Genomic DNA, 16,320 nt, shown 5'->3' with positions numbered 1-16,320 from the left:
AAGCCACGTGCCTGCAGTTGGCCTCAAATTTCAAGGCTGAGGGAGATTTGAAACTCAGGACTTTGTGACCCCACGTTTTGCCTTCCCCAAACCACAGACCTCCCTTCCGGCTCCTTGTCAGCCACACACTTGCTCTGCTACGCTCGGCGATTGCCTCCTGCCATGCTGCTGAAGTCCTATCCGCCCTCCAGGTGCTACTCAGTTACAGCCTGTTCAGTCACATGCCCACCTCCCTCATACACCCCCAAACTGGGACTGCTATTTCTGTTACAGTTGGAATCAGGATACTAGCAGCCATTACAGTCTGCCATCTGTTGGAGGGGATGGTATGAGTTGGCGTCTCCCCCCTCTGCACTGAGATCCTGGGGGCAAGAAAACTACATTCTATTCTTCCCTCTGCTCCTCTGCACCACCCAGCCACACAGCTTCGTTCGGGGCCCTGTGCCAAAGAAAGACACAGAAAAGATGGATCTGCTCAAGGTCCCTTCTCCACACCTGTTTCTTCACTAGATGGTGGGACTAAATCAATGGTGTTAAAAGGCCGGGGTGGGGGTGGGGGGGCTTCTGGGTGATTCAGTCGGTTAAGCGTCTTGACTTTGGCTCAGGTCATGATCTCGTGGTTCATGAGTCTGAGCCCGGAGTCGGACTCTGTGCTGACAGCTCAGAACCTGGAGCCTGGTTTGGATTCTGTGTCTCCCTCTCTCTCTCTGTCCCTCCCCCACTCATGCTCTGTGTCTCTGTCAAAAATAAATAAACATTAAAGAAAACTTTTTTGTTGAAAAAAAAAAAGGGCTGGAGAATAGACCCTACACAACCTGCCTGCCCCAACTGCCTCTCTGACCTCATCTCCTATATTCTAGTAGCACTGGCCTCCTAATTCTTCCTTCAAGACATCAGTCAGCCCTGCCACAGGACCTTTGCACCTGCTGTTTTTGCTTCCTGGAGTGGTCTTCCCCCGGGTTTCCTCATGGCTCTCTCCTTCACTCCTTCAGATCTTCCATTCCCTGACCTTGCTGTTTAAAATTCTGCCACCCCCTCCCTCAAGAATTCTCTGTCTCCCAATTCTGCTATTTTTTTCTGATGCATTTATCAGCGTCTTGCATTTTTAAGCGAAGCTAGACCATTAGTTAGCTACCTCAGAACTACCTAGGGAGCTGGTTTAAAAATGCAGACTGCTGGCCCCCACCATGCCAGCTACATCAGAATCTCAGGGGTAGGGACTGGTGATTTGTATTTTGCAAAAGCTCTCCAGGGGTTTCTGATACACAGTATTTGGGAACTGATGTAACATATCACTGGAACAAACCTCCCCCCCCCCCACCCCACCCCAGCTGGGACATTGTTTAAGCCCAAGCCTCAGCCTCAGCTACGGTTTTTATCCCCCACTCCCTCACTGTGCATCCTCCCTCTAACTATACAGAACTCCACTGTTCTGTTCTCTGACCAGAGCATCCCTTTTGTCTTTCTGCTCAGCTTTTGCTCACACTCTCGCTCTCCTCTACTGTCCTCTCCTGTGCTTTCAACTTACTCTCCAAGGCACTGCTGATGCCACCTTCTCTGGGAATGCGGTCTGCGCCCTCCACCACCTCCCCCTTGAGTCAGAGCCCGTAACTTCTGCCTCTGTCCTCAGAGGACCTCGCACGTATCTTTGGTATAGGATCGGCATTGATTTTCCAGCTGTGTGTCCTTCTCCGTAGACCATGACTCTGGATAAGGTGACGATTCAGTCAGGTTCGTCAATATTCCCAGCACCCCACATGGTACTGGGCACACAGCTAGCGCTTCATAAATGCGGAGGGTGTGAGTGAATGCAGCAGTGGGTTACATGGGTGGTTAAGTGCATGCATGCATGGCAAGGTCAGAAGTTGCAAGCTTGGTATAAACTGTTTTCAAACTGACCCGATATTTTCCAGTCGTCTCAGCACAGCTGACCATTGTTTTCAGCTCAGGACAGCTCTTAGACCCCAAGAAGCAGCCTCCTGCCTGCCTGTCAGTGAGTGAGCCGGCTTAGCTGGGAAGGTGCCCCTGCCGGAGCGCCTTGCTGTTTCAGGGGGAATCCGGGCCTTCTGCTACAAAGGTTCCAGACAGCAAAGTAGCCCCAGGGAGATCTCTCGTTTGTGGGGAGGACTTTCAGCTCCCCCAAGTCAAGTGGCAGACACAGCCCACCGCTCCACAGAAAGTAACAAGATTTACCCCTGATGGTGTTCCAAGCGGAAAGGAAAAACAACACGCCCCCCACCCCCACAGCCCCAAAGCAACAGGACAGCTCTATAGTTTGGTGTGAACTATCAGAGATGATTGGGTGCTGCCTCCAAAACCTTTAGATGGGTAGATGGACAGAGAGGGCCAGCGCGATCCGGACACTTGCTAAGGTCCCAGGGCCACTGCAGGACTCAACCCCCTTTTGGTGGGAGGTTCTTGACCCTGCCATCCTTCCCCACCTCTCACCCCTTTTCTGCCAGAGAACGGCTGGACTTCCTCTTAATGAGAGCCACGATTTATGTTGGCTGGGCCCAATTAGCGCCAAGCTCTCTCAGGCCGCCAAGTGCCCCGGCGGCCAGCAGCTGAGGCCTGTCTGGCAGGACATATTTGGATGATGAAGCCGTGCTGCGTGCTAAACTCGGCGCAGGAAAGAGCAGTTCGACTTGGATGCCCACCAAAGGCTGCCAGGCTTGGCTCCTGCCCGCAAGTTGGGCAACAAGGCTGTCTGGCAGGGGGATAAGGGCAGTGCTTCCCTGGCGGGAGGGGTGAGGCTGGCCTGGGGGAGCACCACTCCAGGGCAGGATGCCTTCCCCGGGGCTTGTATAGCAAGGATAGGCTGGGGCGGGGGGACCCTGAGATGGGAGCCAGGGAATCTGGACTCAGACCCAGCCCCTCTATCGACTCCTTCTTGCTGACCCCCAGGGCACACCGTTTATCTTCTCTATGCCTCAGCTTCTCCCCAGTACAGTGGGAAGGAATTCCTTGCCTATCTCAGGAAACACATGAGGAACATACGAGATAACAAAAATAGTGCTCACCCATTCAGCCTGTTTTCTCATCTGTAAAATGGGACGAGCATCACACCTCCCTGAGCTGGCTGGTGTGAGGGTTAATGCATGGCGCAGGGGAGTGACAGCCCCCTTGGCCATGACCCACCCTTCATATGGTCAGTGTGGTGGCGGTGCGGCCGATCCACCTTGGACTCTCGGTTCCCTAACAGGCATTCTTCGCTTGGGTCGGTGTGAAAATCACATTCCGAAACTGAGGCTCAGAAGGCAGCTTGCGTAAGCTGATACGACTAGGAACAGGTAAGATTTGGGTTCTGAATTTGGGTCTGTCTGACCTAACGTTCATGTTCCAGCTGCAGTGGCAGTAACCACCAGGGGCTTTCAGCCCCTGCTCTCAAGTGGTGGGTGGGTGTGCAGCTTGGAGCTGGTCTGGAGCGATCGGGCACGTACCAACAGACACGGCCCCTGGTTGCCACCCTGGATCAGCCCTGCTGTGCTGATGGTAGCACTTCTGAAAAGCCCAAGCTTGCAGGACAGAAGACTGAGACAGAAAGCAAGGACTGGCCTGAGCTCCCAGCAAGAGATATGCAGGCCCTGGAGAGCTGACCGTAGCCCCCGGCTCTGTCCTGGCCTCTCCGGTGCACGCCTGCCCACATAGGGCCACTCATCCCCCTTCTCGGTCTGTCCTAAGCGCCCCCACCAGCTGCGCAGGGTGGAAACTCAGACTGGGACAAAGAGTACACGGATTTTAGTCTCAGTTCTGTCACTGACTTTGTACAACATTTTGGACAAGCCCTTTTAAACCGGGGGGGCCTCGGTGTCCCTTCTGGAAACTGGAAGTGCCTTGCAAACTGGTGTGAGTACCCTTCTCATGAAAGGATTTTTTTCCGCCTGTAAACCTTTGGGCAGTGGAATGACGGACTCCTCTTGGTTTTGTGCTTCATTCTGCTTCTTCAGCATCTCTTTAAAAAACAAAGCAAATCATCTCCCCTTTGACTCTTAATGTCTCTGGGACACTGAGCTGGAGATACCTCAGGTGAATGGCTGAGGGGCCCACATACCTCTGTAGCTCTTTGTCTCCACTTGGAGGAGGGCAGACCAAGGCCCCAGCCGAGCCCTGAGAGCGCAAGCGCTTGCAACGCCCAGGGAAATGAACACGCTCCAGAGCGAGAGCGGAAGTCAGTGAGCTCAGAGGGGCTGGAGAGATTTGTGGATCTTGAGGCAGAATATTAATTCGTTTGGGGGACATCGTGGGGTGCTAGGTCCCAATCTGGCCTAGATAAATAAAAAGCCCACGAAATGCCTTAACTTGCTGTCCCAAACCAGCCACCATTCCTCTCTTCTGAGGTGCTAGGACCCAGGTCTCTTGATTTATTCTGGTTCCACCACATGCTCCGCCCATCCCAGGACTGAGCATGCAGGGAGTGCTCCATAGAAGCACCATCCATGATCCTCAGGCCTTGCGGTCAGGGCCCCAAATGGACTCTGTACAGATGTGCTCCTCCAGAGCCACTCCTGTTCTGGGTCCATGGCAGGTGTCCACTTTAGCTAAATTCACGTCCTCTGCAGCCCATGGATTCCAGGGAGGATGGTCAGTTCAGATGTGATTCATCCGAGCCACATAGCCTCTGGGTGTGACTTAGATAAGGGAGTATGTGGTGGAATGTATGAACATTCAGAACAGGGACATCAAGAGACACCCTGATTCAATCAACTTATAAGTGAATACATGTCTGTTTATTAATCAGCAGATGGTGTCTTTCTGATCTCCCAACTGCTGGGTGTGGGCGTCCGGTGGAGCTGAGACAGAAGGAAGAGATATGTGAGAATGGAATGAACACTAGTTTACAAAAAAGTTAGTCACTGGATGGGGAAAAAAAGGTCAAAGAGAGAAAATAACCTTAATCCTTGGTATTACCATAAAGAATTATAACACTAAGGGGCTCCTGGGTGGCTCAGTTGGTTCAGCATCCGACTTCAGCTCAGGTCATGATCTCGTGGCCCGTGGGTTCGAGCCCCGCGTCGGGCTCTGTGCTGACAGCTCAGAGCCTGGAGCCTGTTTCAGATTCTGTCTCCCTCTCTCTCTGCCCCTCCCCGCTTGTGCGCGCGCACTCTCTCTCTCAAAAATAAACATTTAAAAAAAAGTCCCTTCTCTGAAATCAATATAAACATTTAATACGAGGCCAATCAAAATTCCAGTTGATCTTTTGAGAACTCAATACACATACTCCAAAAGGTACATGGAGGAATACAAATGTGTTTAACCTAAAAACTTTAAACATAAAAAAAGAAAGATGAAGAGAGAAGAACTCACTTTTCCAGATGCCGACATGCTACAAAAACATGGTAATTAACACACTGTAGTACTGGCACAAGACTGGATAGACCAATACACCACCGGTGAAGAATAGAGAACTCAGAGACACATACACTCACTCTCACATGTGTGTCATGATAGATATTCTCTGTTCACCCTTTTTGGTTTTTTCCCCACCCTGCTCTACTCTACTCTTGCGCCAAGAGTCTGGCGTCTCTGCGTTGCATTAACTACTCCCTTGCCCTGTGATTCCTAACTGAGTTTGGCCATTGAGAGGCACAGGAGGGACACTGGAGGGAAAAGGAGATGGAAGAGGGATAGCTATGTCCTAGCTCTCTCCCTGCCAGGCTGCAAGTAGGCCCGGGACACATTCCTCTCTTAAAGACCAGAAGAGGAAAACCGGATGCCTTACTGAATACCACATACAGAGGTGGTATTATGTGGATTAACAGGACAAATAAGAAAGGTAAAAAATAAAGTTAACAGAGGAAGGCAAAAACATAAATAGAACACGTTGAAGAATATCTTTGTGACTTAGATATGGGGAAGAATTTCCCACACAAAATGTTAAAAAACAAGGAAGTGAGCAATAAGGAAACAGATACGAATTGGATTTCATTATTAAAACAAGGCTTCTTATATCATAAAAACATTTATTTTTCAGTTTATTTATTTATTTTGAGGGATATGGTGAAAGCATGTGAGTGGGGCAGAGCAGAGAGAGAGAGAGAGGGACAGAGAATCGCAAACAGGCTCCATGCTGTCAGTACAGAGCCTGATGCAGGGTTTGAACTCACCATGAGGTCATGACCTGAACAGAAATCAAGAGTCGGACACACGTAACCAATGGAGTCACTCAAGCGCCCCAAGAGTATAATTAAAAAAAAAAAAAAGATTTCTTATCAATGAAGGGGACTATGCAGAAAATAAATAAATAAATAAATAAATAAATAAATAAATAAATAAATTTCACAATGTTTAAAATGGACAAAAGATTAACATTTAGAAGATACAAGAAATTCCTGAAAATCAACCAGAAAAAGGAAAACTCAAAGCAAAGGATCTACATGGCAATTTTCAGGAGTGGAAATCCACAAAAAAGACAAAAAATATATGCAGAACTGTTTAAAACCATTGGCAATCAGAGAGATTGAAGTTAAACTACAATGAGATATCATTTTCTATAATTTACATGAGGAAAAATGAGAAGGCTGGATATTGGCAAGGTTAGCAGAGATATAGGATTCCCTATATCCCTCAGACTGGCAGGATTATGAAATGGTGGAGCTATTCTGGAGAACATTCCCTTTCAGGTAGTCAAATTCAGTATATGCATATTTTATAACTCAGCTATTGAGCTCCTGGGTATGCATGCATACTCCCAAAAACTTATAATCCAGGTTTATAAGAGAATATGTACAAGGATGTTCATTGCAGCATTGTTTGTGGAGTCAGGGAGTTGGAGGCAACCTGTAAGACCATCACTCAGAGAGCAAACAGGTAAAATGTATGGGATACCACCATTGCATATTATGTAGCCATCAGAAGAAATAGAAATTGATTGTAAGAGCATATTCTGTGGTGCAAACAAGTAAAAAAAGAAATGGACTAATATAACAATACCATTTACACACATTAAAAAAATAAATGCATACAAAATAAAAATGTGTATTTTTAAGAACATACACAAATGAAAAATACACATTCAATTACTGGTAACAAGAATAGAGAGGGAATATCATTACAGATTCACATGATCATCTCAATAGATACCAAAAAAAAAAAAAAAAAACAAACAAAAAAAACCAAAAAAACCAAACTTGTGGGAAATAAGAATTTACAAAATTCAATTGTATTTTATATACTTGCAAAGGAGTTATAAACTGGAAAATTTTTAAATGCTGTTTATAAGAGCATTAAAAACTACCAAATACTTAGGTAAAAACTTTTATAAAAGATGTATAGGGGCGCCTGGGTGGCTCAGTCGGTTAAGCGGCTGACTTCGGCTCAGGTCATGATCTCGCGGTCAGTGAGTTCAAGCCCCACATCGGGCTCTGTGCTGACAGCTCAGAGCCTGGAGCCTGTTTCAGATTCTGTGTTTCCCTCTCTCTGACCCTCCCCCGTTAATGCTCTGTCTCTCTCTGTCTCAAAAATAAATAAACGTTAAAAAATTAAAAAAAAAAAAGATGTATAGGCTATATACACTGAAAATCACAAAATATTGCTGGGGGAGTTAAAGAAAATCTAAAGAAAGATAAACCCTGTTTATGGACCATAAGATAATATTATTAAAGATGTAAATTCTCCTCTGACTTATCTGGAGATTCATTGTAATCTCAGAAACTCAGCAGTCTTCTGTGCAACAATTGACAAACTGATTCTAAAATTTGTATGAAAATGCAAATGACTTAAGGTAGCTAAGGAAATTTGAAAATGAAGAATAAAGTTGGAAGACTTTATACCACCTAGTTTTATAACTAATTATAAGCTTATAATAATAAAGGCAGTGGTGTTGCCATATATATATATATATATATATATATATATATATATATATCTCAATGGAACAGAATAAAGAGTTCTAAATATAGGGCCACATATAAGTAACCAATGCTTTTTTATAAAAGTGCGAAGGCAATTCAATATAGAAAGGATAATCTTTACAACACATGGTACTGGGACAATAGATATTCATTTCTAAAAAGAAAAAAAAAGGAAGCAGCAGCCCTTGATTCTTATTTCACACCTCATAGAAAATGGATCACTGACCTAACTCTAAAACCTAAAACGGTAAAATTTCTAGGAGTAAACAAAGGAAAGAAAGCCTTAGTGACCATGGATTAGGCCAAGATTCTTAAATATGAAACAAAAAGCACAAATTATAAAACAAACAAAAACTTTGATAAATTAGATTTCCTAAAAATTAAAAATATTTGCTCTCCCAAAGGCATTTTTAAGAAAATCAAACTGCAAGCCATATACTGGGAGAGAATATCTGCACAACTATGTTTGGCAAAAGACTTGTGAACAGAATATGGAAAGAGCCATCACAATCCAGTAAAAAGTCAAATAGCACAGTAATAAGCGAGCAAAAAATTTGAACAAAGGATTCACTAAGTAAGAATGTCAAATAAGAACATGAAAAGATGCTCAACATCATTAGTCATGGGGGAAACACACATTAAAACCACAATGAGGTACCATTCACACCCACAAGGACGACTAGAATTACAAAAATGGGCAAGGTTAAGTGTTGGTGAGGAGGGAAAATAGCTGGAACTCTCCCAACTCACATTTCTTTAAATGCCTGACAGTGGAGTGCTCTAGTATGTTCCCAAGTAGTCGTAGCAGCCATCAGGAACATGAGCTATGCACAAAGTTAAATGAAAAACACAGACACGGTCTCTACCCTCATGAAGCTTCTATCTAGCCATACTCTCTCCCTTTGTATGTGACAATCCTTTGACTTCACTGTCTTAAGAACTCCCGTTTTCCCAGCCCTGAGCTAATGTTCTGTGTTATAGCTGGAAACAGTGACCACTCCAGCTGTGGTATGTCTGGAAGTCTGGAGGAAAAAGGATCTAGAACCGTGAGGAAACAGTTGGCATTGACTCGGCTAAACCGCGAGCATGAGCTGCTGATTTGAGAGGAGAAGAGAGAGGTGGGACTGCTAAAACACTCTGGGCAGATTAAGAAAAAGCTCTGAGGCAGAAAATTCAACTAATCGGGGGCACCTCTGCCACTACGAAGGCTGACTGGATTCCAAGGCCACTGCGTCTCTACGGAGGCAGTGAAAGAACAGGAGTTACAGTCGGAATAGCTTAGCAGCTGTAAGATCTTGGAAAATCAATTCGTCTCTCTTAACCTCCAATCCCTGAGCATGCAGATGTCAGATGAATAATGACTAAGTAAAACAATGAATGAGAAAACTGTAGAATGTTGGAAGCAACATTCGTTCTAGACACAAGGAATTTTTTTTTTTTAACGTTTATTTATTTTTGAGACAGAGAGAGACAGAGCATGAACGGGGGAGGGGCAGAGAGAGAGGGAGACACAGAATCGGAAGCAGGCTCCAGGCTCCGAGCCATCAGCCCAGAGCCCGACGCGGGGCTCGAACTCACGGACCGCGAGATCGTGACCTGGCTGAAGTCGGACGCTTAACCGACTGCGCCACCCAGGCGCCCCTAGACACAAGGAATTTTTTAAATGGTGATCAGGACAGTAGAAAGAAGCAAAGTCTTTTATATAAGAAATGGAGGAAAGAACAATGAGACACAGAGTGACCTGGTCTCTGTGAATGTATGACTAGCTATCATGAAGAAAATAGAGAATATTTGCTCCGTGTGATCCCAAGGATGGGAGCGAGGCAACTGGCTGTTATAAGGTATGGAGACGCATACCTCAGGCAGGCAGATGCAGATTCAATATGTAGAAGTTTCCGAGTGCTAAGAGTTGCTTACAAGTGGAATTGGCTACCTCACAAGGTAGTGAGCTTCTTGTCACTCGATGTCATAAGCAGCATCCAGGTGGGATAGATGAAAAGGAGTATCAAACACAGCAGGTGAGAAGTAGAGAATCCAACCCAAATTCTGAATTGAGAAAAGTGGAGTTTTGAATGCGGATATGGTGAGTTTGAAAGGAAGGCAGGGCATGTAAGTAGAGGAGAGACTGCCTGTCACTGGAGATACAGATGGGAAAGTCGTTATGAAAATGTCCATCGCTGAAGAAAGTCAACTGACTCCCCGTTACCGGTTTTGGTAAGCAAAGGCCAAGTGATTCTAAACATTTACAGAAGTGTGCTGGTGGGTGCCCTTGGAGCCACTGCCGGCTTGTAGAGTGCCTTGTGGAATCAAACATAGATGCAGCCCACTTGCTGCTGGCTGGATGTCAGTGCCCACTCACCTGCTCAGCAGAGCACCCTTGTGCATGGTACAACCTACCCAACTATCCAGTGCGGGCCACTATGCCACAGACACCCACAACTTCTTCATAAAGTGTCCACGTCGCACAGGACTCATGCTCATTTATAACATTCTAGAAGACCATGAAAATGTTTATCCTAGGAGAGGAAATACTTTTGAGTTCTCTTCTTATTGGTATTATTAGTAATAATCATAAAAGTAATATTCACCGCCCTTTACACACAGTGCTTTCACATCCATCAGCTTGACCCCCATGCCAATCTGTGAGCTATGCATTGCTATTGTTTTCCCTTCACAGATGAGGAAATTGAGATCTAGAGGGATTAAGCTAGCACGTATTTTGTAGTTACAAACTCCTAATCACCAGGGAAATGTATACATTGACTTGCACAAACCACATTGATCCTGCAAGGGCCCAAATAAAAGGAAACAGTGGATAAGCATGCAGGGCTCCCAGAATTAGCTGAACCACCAATAGCCCCACTTAACCCCTTTACACTTGACTTAGCTCTGCTTGAGTCCTTACTGACAATCTCTGTAATCTCTCTATCCTGCCTCAGCCTGGGTCTCCCATTCCAAATTTTGGTCCACTGTGATAGCCTTCTGTTCTTGGCTCCTTCTATTCAGACACTCCACACAAATGGTTCTACTCAGAACAGCCCCTCCTCTGACAGGTCCTGGGAACTCCCCTTTTCGAGATTATCTTGAAGGCAGCCCTCATCTGTTGATGAAGCCTGGTGCGGCTGAACGTCTGTCCCAAACATTCTTTTCAGCTATACAGATGGGTTATGTTGAGTCATCATCCATGGGCTCTCCCAGGGGCTCCCTTGTGAACAAAGAGAGATGGTTGATAGGATTAGATATTCAGTCCAGGGGGCAGAGTTCAGTCTGGATCGGTGGTCAGGGCTAGAGGCTGACCAGTAGCCCAGGTCAGGGTGCTGATGTTCCTCTGAGAAAGTACAAGTATTTACTTCACAATGACTTTTTCCACCACGCATATCATTCACATACTTGCTGCCTTCCCTGGTGTAAACAACAGAATGAAATGTCCTAACAAGGATTAGCCTGCCCATTGTCTCCGGATCTCAAGCCCCTTGCTTTCTCTAGTGCTTATCAAGGCCTTCTCCAGTGGAGCCCTCTCTCCCTAAAACCGGAAGTTCCTTCCTCTCGGCTAGATGCTTCATACCAGCATAGAAACACGATATAAGACTCATGTTTTAAAAAGTCTCTCCATGAACCCTATGTTCCTATGCAACTCCACTGCTTTACCCTTCTCCATAAAACCCAAGAAGGAGTTGTCTGAACTGGTTGTTGCTGCTTCCTCTCCTCCCTCTCTGTTCTCAACCCATTGAGCTTCTGTCCCCGGCCGTCCACTGAAATGGCTCCTGTCAACCTTCCTGTGGTCAAATCTAATGCTCACTTCCCTGGTTTATTTCACTGGATAGCTTGACCTCTCTCTCCTGGGATTTCTTCTACTTCTGTTGCTTTGGGTGAAGGCTTCTCTCTCGAACCAGAAATGATCAGGTCCTCTGGGCTTAGACGCAGGCTTTCCTTAATTCTCAATCTCTGTCTTTCAGATGAGCCCTTAGTTTTATTTTTTTTTAAATTTTTTTTCAACGTTTTTATTTATTTTTGGGACAGAGAGAGACCGAGCATGAACGGGGGAGGGGCAGAGAGAGAGGGAGACACAGAATCGGAAACAGGCTCCAGGCTCTGAGCCATCAGCCCAGAGCCTGATGCGGGGCTCGAACTCACGGACCGCGAGATCGTGACCTGGCTGAAGTCGGACGCTTAACCGACTGCGCCACCCAGGCACCCCGAGCCCTTAGTTTTAAATATCATCCTATGCAATGGAGCCTAAAGGGATCCTTCCATCCTGGACCTCTCCGCTGAGCTCTAGGCTCATTTGTAAGCTGTCTCCCAGCACTGCCACATGGACCCCAGTAGGCAGCTCATATCCAACATGACCTAAAATTGGATTCTCGTTACCTTCCTTTTACTCAGCCTTCCCCTCTCTGTGAATTCAGCCAGCTGCTTGGGACAAAAACCTCAGCATTCTCCTTGATTCCTGTCCCCCTCACCCCCATGTCACATGTGCCACCTTTGGCTCTAACTCTGTATGATCTAAATCTGCTCCGTGGATAGAGCCACCACCATCCTCACCCTAAGTACTGCCCTAGTGCCCTTCCTGGACCCCTGAAGGTCCTCACCCACCTCCACAACACAGTCTGAACCATGTTCTAAAAATGGGTTCGTGTGCCCTACACGTCTGGCTTTGCTGGACTTCTCTCTGTTTCCTAAACACGCCAACGTGGCTTTCTCTTTTAGGGCTTCACCCTCCGCTGGGAATGTTCTTTCCCCAGATCTTTTCCTGGCAAACTTCTCATCATTCACCAGACACTCCATCACTTCTACTATCTCCACGGGTAGTGGTTACTTCTATATTATTGTTCTTCATTAACTAGAAAGTAAGGTCTGTGTGAGCTAAGACTCTACCTATCTAGTTCACCAATTCTTTAGCACCAAGATCAATTAGGCTCGCAACACACATGCAAAGCATTAATGAATGAATGACCCCTCTCATGCTCTCTGATAGTCGCCATCACTCCCAAGCACCAGTCCCTGAAGCAGGCACCTGCTAAGCGTGAGCTCCATCTTTCTCTGGAGCCACACTGCCTTGTGGCAAACCCTGGCTCCACCGATAACTGGCTGTGTGACTTTGGGCAGATTTTGGGCTTCAGTTTCCGCACCTGTAACATAAGGATAATAATAGTATCTCCCTCATCAACTGACTATGAACAAGTGAGATGGGACACATTTAAATAAAGTGATAGAATGGTGCGGGGCACACAGTAATTCTCAATACAAGTTAGTAAAGATTATGTCCTCGAAATAGCAATTCTGTAAGGCAGGATTCTTCAATCTTAGTATGACTGATATTTTGGGTGGGCTAATTCTTTGTTGTGGGAACTGCCCTACTCACGGTAGGATGCTTAACAGCATCCCTGCCTCTACCCACTAGCTGCCAGTAGCACGTCCCCAGTTATGAAAACCAAAAATGTCTTCAGCTATCACTAAATGTCCCCGAAGGGACAGGAAGGGCACAACCATTTTCTACAGGCATATACTTTTACTCCTGTTGACAGATATGAATTAGAAGTTTTCAGAGTGTAAATAGTGGCCCACGGTCTTAGGGATACAAAGAGAGGAAGCAAGGTTCAAACTCCAGTCTTTCTGGCCCCACAGCACATGTTCTTTTCTCCACGGCTTACTGTGCTCGAGGCCCAAGCCCCCCTCCCTCACCCTGGTCAGCTCGCACACTCACAGATCCGTGCTAATTACATAGCAATGTAGAACGTTATATGTGGTTTGTTATTTTATATCCAGGAACATGGTCTATAGCCTTCATTACATAAAGCAGCTGTGTGTATACTTGGGGTCTAAGTGCTATTTAGTGGTCAGCTCGATGGGGTATTTTGTTTCAGGCATCACATTTCTTTTTCCCCTTTCCATACCTCTACTGAATCCTGAAAGGAGGTATGGAGCATGGCACAGCTTGGGCTAGAGTGAAAGGCAAAAGTCTCCTAAATGACGACGGTCCCATGTCCTAATGAGGTTGGGAGACACAGTGCAGGATGGGCCATATATGCAGTGTGAATTGGCCCCCCAGTGATTGTGTGTGTGTGTGTGTGTGTGTGCAGAAGCCACACCCAGTCAGCCCATGCTACCTGTACCACCTTCCCATCTGTGTCTGAAAGGAAGCAAGCGGTTAAGTAGAAAGACATAGACAGTCCAGGCCTCTAATTATCAACCGTGTGACTTGAATATGCCATGTGCACCCTCTGAGACTTGGTTTCCTCATCTTTAAAATGGGTGTGAAAATATCTGTCTCACAGTGTTGCCGAGACCCTTTAGATAAAAGGTCCTGCACTGAATCGGTCTACCACAACTCCCAGCTGCCCTTCCTTCTGCACTTGCCGACGCCCGCGACCATGTCACCCAACCCACCACTCCAGCCCGCTCTCGGTGCCACCCTCTTCTCCAGCCAGGATGTTCTCTTCCCTTTGCTTTCTCTCTCCGTCTATTTAAATGCTACCTTTCCTTCGCCGCCTAGTTCAAATCCCCACTGCTCCTGGAAGATGTCCTTGACGCTTCAACTCCCACTGACTTCTCCTGGACTCTTACATCACTCACCTGGCACCTAAATACATTGTAACTAGTCACCTGAGTATTTCCATCTCGTTCCAAAATTGCAAGTAGCCAGAGGTCAGGACTATATTCCTTCATGCCTCACACACTATATAGTACACCTGGGGACCCAATAAGCATTGGTGAGTTAACAGTCAACACACACGATTGTTGTTGTATCACCTCTGTCTGCACACATCTCATCTAGAACCTGAGTCACCCTTCAACCAGCACCTGCAATTTATGCAGAGCAAGCTAAGAAGATTATATCCTTTGAAAGCCAAGATGAAGGGCTTTCCACAATCATGCATGGCCCTTCCTGCTGTAGTCTTATTTCCAGCCCTTCCCAACGGTTCTTGAATTCTCTCTCCCCCCACCCGCCATGATTATTCACAGCTCCCCAAATATGTCAGACACTTACACTTCCATGCCACGGCACATGCTGTTCCCACTGTCTGAAATGACCTGCCTCTCCTCAACCTCCCCGTCCAAATCCTGCTCATCCTTAAAGGTCAGCTCAGATATTGCCTTCTTGCAAAGACCTTTGCTGAGGTCCTCTCTCCTAAGGTTGTTCCCCCAACACACACATACACACACACACACACACACACACACACCCATTTGTCTCCCAAATCGCACTATTTGCATCTGTCTCCCTCACTGGATGGCAGGCTCTGTGAGGACAGTATCTGAGCTGATCCCTCTGTGCTCGCCACACCCCACTCATTGAGCTGCACCACCGGTGGTGGTTTGTTTTTTAAGAGTGCCATCTTGTATAGCAACTCTGATCCTTTGTTGTGCTTCTGTGATCTTGTGTCTCTTTCCCTACTTCCATGAGGGAAGGCTCTTTTCTGAATCACCTCAGTGTCTGATGTTTTTCTAGTTGTTTCCATCACTCTAGACTGTCTTAAGCATGGCTGACCGCTGCGTGGCCCTAGAATCTGCCCTCCTTGCCCCCACCCCATCCCCAAGGCAGTCCTGTCTTTCAGTCACCAAGGATTCACTTCCAGACAAGGAGGGCTGGGGTGGAGGAGGCAGAGTCTGGGGTGGTAGGAGATGGGCACAAGTGGCATAGGAGCTGAACTGAACGTCAGGCCAGGCTGAGGGCAGCCCTCAGGCCCAGAGCAAAGTGCCTCCTTGGAGGTCAACTGAGCAGGGGAGCCCCTCATCTCCTTCCCTCAGAGACGCCCTGTGGCAGGACCCAGGGCTCCTGGATCTGCTCAAGAGGCAGATTTTGTTGGTTTAGTTCCGCTACAAGGCTTCTGTTTCTGCCCAGGCTGTTATAGCCTACAGATTCCTGGTACACATCTGATTGAACATCAATTAAATTGCAATAAAAGGAAAGTGGGCCGGATGTGCCCTGGGAGAGGGGGCAGGTGGCTGCGTCCGCTGCCTGTTTCCTGAGCCCTGTGCCTACAGGCCCGTGGGCGGGCAGGGGCCGTGGATGCTGCACTCTTGTGTGGGACACAGAAGACCCTTATAGGTTATCTGCTCCGCGAGCTTGTTCATACTGATGGCAGGGAAACTGAGGTACAGTGAGGCCAACGGAACTCCCCATAGCTGCTCAGGGAGACATAAGCAAAAGCACAGTGACTCTCTAGGATTTTTAGGGGTGTTCATCCAGGGCTTCTCTCACTACACCAGGTGGGAGAAAAAATTATTGGAAAACACTAAGACCTTTGTTCATGAGGACTGTCTCCTGGGACTCTAAACTTGTTTGTTCTTTGTTTTTTAGTAACAGCTTTATGGAAATATAATTCACATACCATATAATTCACCCACTTAAAGCGTAAAATTCAGGGGTACCTGGGTGGCTCAGGTGGTCAAGCATCTGACATCAGCTCAGGTCATGATCTTGTGGTTTGTGAGCTCGAGCTCCGCGTCGGGCTCTGTGTTGACAGCT

General features: G+C 46.8%; 1 long non-coding RNA gene across 1 annotated transcript; it reads right to left on the bottom strand.

Moving 5' to 3' along the window:
• Positions 1-3,781: 3,781 nt before the first annotated feature.
• LOC109502298 lies at positions 3,782-16,284 on the bottom strand. The gene is made up of 3 exons (XR_002744478.2): positions 16,224-16,284; positions 9,708-11,055; positions 3,782-4,790 (listed from the first exon to the last, which is right to left on the bottom strand). It is a non-coding gene; the product is annotated as an uncharacterized LOC109502298 (long non-coding RNA).
• Positions 16,285-16,320: the final 36 nt, after the last annotated feature.

This window comes from Felis catus, chromosome C1 (genome assembly GCF_018350175.1).
Source record: "Felis catus isolate Fca126 chromosome C1, F.catus_Fca126_mat1.0, whole genome shotgun sequence".
In the NCBI taxonomy this organism is placed as follows: domain Eukaryota; kingdom Metazoa; phylum Chordata; class Mammalia; order Carnivora; family Felidae; genus Felis; species Felis catus.
This window is presented reverse-complemented; position numbering and strand designations above follow the sequence as displayed.